Genomic DNA, 5,583 nt, shown 5'->3' on the forward strand with positions numbered 1-5,583 from the left:
AGGATGAGGATGAGGATGAGGATGAGGATGAGGATGAGGATGAGGATAACGATAAAAGTATAGATGAAGGTAGAGGAAGAAAGATTAAAAAAAAGGTAGTTTTAGAGAAAAGGATATGATAGAAGAACCGAGACCTTTTACCATTAAAATAAATGTGTTTACGCGTATCAAGTTGTGATTGTTTTGTTTTTCGATTGCCAGATGGATTACATTTATACAAAAAACTATATTTGTGTGGCATACTTGCAGGGATTTTACTAAAAAAAGAAATGACAGCATGATTCTCTCACGGCTTTCTTTGCACTTAGAAATTTAACTTATAAATCAAAACTCTATATCTCTCCAAGTTTCTTAATGAAGTTTTTTTTTTGATAACTACATACACGCGCTGCTCATTTGCCAGATATACAATTTTCAAGTCAAGTCTAAGTTTTGCGTAACTGAACGTTTACACCGTGCCAATTTTTTTTTTAATGTCAGAACGTTTCTGCTTAAAACCAAAGATGGACGAACTTGATGAACAGAGAATGTTAACTACATATTTCCCCAAATTTATTTCAATTGCTATGTGCGCACCTCTCCAGGTAGGAAATTGATTTGATTTTTGAGATTTTCGAAATTATGCGCATTGACATCATTCATTACCTGTTAAGTATTTGCATTTAGGGCGGCCCTGAATGTGTGGGCACATAAAACATAAATAAGTGTGTTGGAATGTAATTATTTACTTAGTATATAGAGATACAGATTTTTTTTTTCGAAACAAGAATAATGAGGACAATTATTTTTAAATTGCATGCAACACTGCAATGCTCAAAAGTACGTGGTATAACATCAAACTGAGTGTGATGAAAAACTAGGTCAAAAATATTTAAATATAGCAGAGCAGAAAGGCCGACGCATTTTTACAGGTTCAATATTTCAGTAAGACGAATTTATACAATGAGAAAGCGCTTTTTTTATTTACATACTTATAACGTTTTAAGAGTCTCTTTACAATTTTTAAATACGTAACTAAATATGTAGTTGATGTTTTTTTGTTAACTTTTAATTTAATAAACAATTATTTGACGATTTATACTGATCTGTCCACTGATGAAACTTCATAGGCTTCTTATAAGTTCAATAAATAACTACATACATACATAGTATAATTACGGTCGCCAGATTTCTGCGGCCAAAAATCGGGACATTTCTAAAGCATCGAATCCGAACCCAAGGAAATACAACTAATGTAATAGCAAGCTCTCTCATTTGACAGATACTTGTCACTTAACCTTGCGCGTTATTGATACTTGACACTTAAACTTGGGCATTTTCCTCCCTAAATTTATTATTTATTATTTTGGACCTATGAGGAAGTATTGACGACGATTTGCTAAAAGATATTCTTATCATCAATCTCAACTGATTATTGTAAATCAAATATTTTATCATTATTTTTATACTACGTATTATAAGTATGTGTATGTTTTCATACATACATATATTTTTTGGATTATTACTGAATGAAAATTAAACATACACATTAGCGTGGGCCGAAAATCCGCCTTTTTAGAAATGAAATGTGAAAATTTTTGGTCAATATCCTAGGCTCGCCCATGTCCACCAAAGTTCAAGTACTAAAAAAATTTTTTTTTTTTTAGCTAACTTCGATTCTCTACGAAAAAGGTCCATATACCAAATTATGTAGGACTAATACTTTCGAGGACAATTGCAATTTTAGTAAAAAAAATGTATTAATTAATTTATTTATAAATTTTTATTCTTTGAGCATACTTACTTACTTTTTCAGAAATTAAGCTCAAATTAATTAAAAAGTTAAATAAATTATTAAATATGGGTATCAATCGAAATGGCTTTGAAAAGGCCTTATAACTTAAGTACGTAGAGGAGGGTTGCCACATGTAAAAAAATGTAATTCAATTTTAGTTGAAGGAATTTGGTAAGAGAATAAGGTATCGCTATGGGTGTCATACAAAAGAGTTTTAAGAAGGTAGTAGTTTGAAAATATCTTGAATAGGGTTGCCACCTATTTTACAAGTCTAATTGAACTATTGTTTATATGAAATAATAACGATGGATGTCAAATGAAAGAGCTTCAAGTAATACTTAGTTTGACAATTTAGAACATTTTTGATGTGTTTGAGGGTTGCCCCAGTTTAAAGGGCTAAGCTGAAATTATTTAATAAGTTAAATGAATTGCTAACCGATGGTTATCAATGGAAATGGGTTTAAAATCCTTTATTTAAGAACTATATTTAGGAGGATTGTCACGTGTTTAAAAAATAAATTTCCACTTAATTTATCAGTTACATGAAATAGTTATAACATGTCAGACGAAAAACATTTAAGGGAATTTTGGTTCGATAATAATTTTTAAGAGTGTTGCCGCCTGTTTTGAAAGTGGTATTTCGTTTAATTATACATAAGTTATGTTACTTTAAAATATGGCTATAAAAGAACGAGTGTTAAGAAATCTTTGAGCTGAACAATTGGTTTTGTTTTTGTTGAAAAAATTAAGTTCAAACTATTTAATAAGTTAAATGGATTGTCAAAAGATGTGTATAGATCGAAATGGGTTTGAAAATGATTTATCTCTAAACTGTATTTAGGAGAGTTGCCATGTGCTTAAAAAAATTAAATTGAACTTAATTCATCAGTTAATTGAAATATGTATAACAATGTCAGGCGGAAGATTTTAGTTTGAAAATACTTTCAAAACGAAAGAGTTTTAAGAAAACTATAGGCTGATAATATTTTTAATTAGAGTTGCTATTAGAGTGTCTATTTATTTTTGAACCGTTATTTCGAATTTCCAAAATGAGAAGTCAAATTACAGAACTGGGATTCTACATAGATGTGCACAGGTTTTATTTTCTGAAGTTACAGGGAGATTTGAAATTTAATGAAATGAAAACCGACACCTAGCGAAACCTCTCATCACTGAGAAATGGTTTCGATTAATCATTAGGAATATTTTTAGAAGTTTTTGAATAGGGTTCCACCTGTTTAAAAAATGTAATTAAATGGTGGCGTTTTGACGCCATGTGAACCGGTTCGTGGAGTAAGCCTGTCAAATTTGGACAATATCAAACCCGGAGACTTATTCCATTTCTTGTAGGCTCACTACAGGGGTATTTTTTATTCCGGCCAAATCGGATTTGCCATTTTGAATTTTTGGAACTTGGCAAATTTTCCTTTCATTGAATATAAACGAGAAAACATAAAACAAGGACCTTTACCCTTTTCGAAACGAAGCATTTTTAATTTATGTATCAAGCCCCCTGTATTAAAATATGATTCTTCATTAAAAGTGAAGTTAGCAACTTTTCACTCTAAGCTAGCGATATATGAGTTTTACAATCAGTTTATCGTAAATTTGAAATAGTTTTCTTTGATGGTTTATTTAAATGCTTTCAGATATTTCATATTCATAAAAGTTAGGACTCAATGGGAATCCCGGGATTACTTAAAAAATATCCCGCAATCTCGGGATCAACATTTCCTCATATCTTGGCATCCCTAGTAAATATGTATGCAGCAAGGACAGGATAAGTATAAAAGAGTACTCGGAATCGGAGCGGCAACCAACTCTGGCTAGCGCAAGGCGTCATGCTTCATTTGAACTATGTTGCTACGAATATGCATGCAACGCATTAATGCACATGCATGTATATACGTTCATACTTACATACATATGTACGTACATTAAGGAGGTAAACTTTTTAAAATTATGGAAATTGAAAAAAAAACGTATTTTTTATTTTAAAAACAGTTAATATTTCATGATGCAGCATCGGCTCATTTAAAATTCCTACGTACATGGGGAAAACCATTTTTTTGTAGAATTATTATTGGTCGAATATTTTCCTTAAGAAATATTCAATATTGATTGCGTGATGTGGTTGCGAACACATAAAATAAATAATTCTTTTATATGGCTCATTGCACGGTGACGGGTGTGACTAATATATCTTTATGATAAGTTTTATCATCGATGCTCACAAACAGATATATGATACACTTCAGATTAGCAGATAAGTAATCGTAGCAGTGCCTGCCCGAGTTTATTAAAAATTGTCAAACTTTGAACTTTGACAGGCGTGACAATTCGCGCACATTCACCTGTGTCATAGAGTTACTTTTGTTGGCTTTTTTACACTTAACAAGATGTATTTTCCTTCAAAAAATAACTTTTGTGTGTATTTTGTGACAGACGTGACATTAAAATATGCTTTTTTTTCAATATTTAGTAAAATATTCCATACTTGGCCGAAAAACTTGAAAATTACTCTACTACAATTCTCTATTTATCGTTTAAATATTGCTAAAAAGACAGTAGACTACGAAAATCAATCTTGTAAATTTTATAGAAAATTAACCTATCATATAAGATTCTAAATGTTACAACCGAAAGTAAGAAAAAGATTTTAAGACAAATTTTGAAATTTCTGCTTTCAGTCTTGAAAGTTGGAGTTATTTACTCTTAATTTCTAGAAATACTATACTCAAATTCTTAAGTTTGATTTCATTTCATTTGGTATCCACTAAAAAAAAAATGAAAAAATGTATGGAGTTCTAACGCAAAAAAAACACCTGCACATTTTTTTTTTAATTTTCTTTTTGATGAAGAAATGCATTTAGATGCGCTAGGATAATTTCTGCATAAAAAGAAGTTCCAAAGCTCCCTTTATTTTTGACAAAAAAAAAATGGATCACCCTGATGGATGTACCTATATAAATATCAATTGTGTAGCCAATAGTGCCACGATTGCAGTCGTTTTTTTTTTATTATTCCCGTTATTACGGTGCCGTAGTATAACGCCAGACAAAAGTTTCACCCACAACAAAGCAAGGCGCGTACCAATCACCGGCATTGGTTAGATTTTTCCCCCTCCCACTGCTGTGGTAGACAAGGAATGAATGAATAAATAGTTGTTTCGCTATTGATTTTTTGCGATTGTAAGCTCCTATTTGCTTTTGCTGACAATCGCTTTTGTTTTCATTGACAGCGACAGTGTTTTGCCGACAAATTTATTGCCTTTTATTTGACTACTTACCCTTCCTCCCGTCCATATTGCATCCCTCTCGACGACTCGCTTCACTTTCTATTTTAATACTTCGAAGCGATTGCAGCAGTTGCCGCAATACTCCCAGACACGGTGGAGATAAGTGCAATACATCAAATACAATAACATCAATCGTGTCTGGAGCTATGTAAGCTATGTTGTATGTAGATATATATGTACATATATACATATTTCTATATGCATATATGTATGTATGTGTACTGCATCAATGCGACATGCGGCGAATTGTAGCAACATGCAATGCATTTTCGCTAATGTTTTGTTTCTGCTGTTAACGATTAAACGATTGTGACCTCCAACAATGTGGGAGGTGGTGAACATCTGCGGATAAAGCAACAAAAAAGGATGCTCTAACAATTATGAAGATTGGGCTATTTAAAATAACGCAAGACCTAACAACCAGTACAATTCACTCATGGGGAGACCATATTCCATTCATTCATGCCGAGTGCGAGGACAAAGGCTTACATCAAGAGATACATGTCTATTT

At 31.9% G+C, this 5,583-nt stretch overlaps 1 protein-coding gene across 1 annotated transcript in view; it reads right to left on the bottom strand.

Moving 5' to 3' along the window:
• The window catches only part of LOC118746150 (solute carrier organic anion transporter family member 74D-like), a 171,205-nt gene extending 166,084 nt beyond the window's left edge, over nucleotides 1-5,121 (bottom strand). The window contains exon 1 of the mRNA XM_036479935.1: nucleotides 5,064-5,121. The gene's annotated coding sequence lies outside the window, so the exon portion shown is untranslated. The remainder of the gene's footprint in view (nucleotides 1-5,063) is intronic.
• Nucleotides 5,122-5,583: the final 462 nt, after the last annotated feature.

This window comes from Rhagoletis pomonella, unplaced genomic scaffold, assembly GCF_013731165.1.
Source record: "Rhagoletis pomonella isolate Grant_MI unplaced genomic scaffold, Rhpom_1.0 Rhpom_scaffold_00010, whole genome shotgun sequence".
In the NCBI taxonomy this organism is placed as follows: Eukaryota; Metazoa; Arthropoda; class Insecta; order Diptera; family Tephritidae; genus Rhagoletis; species Rhagoletis pomonella.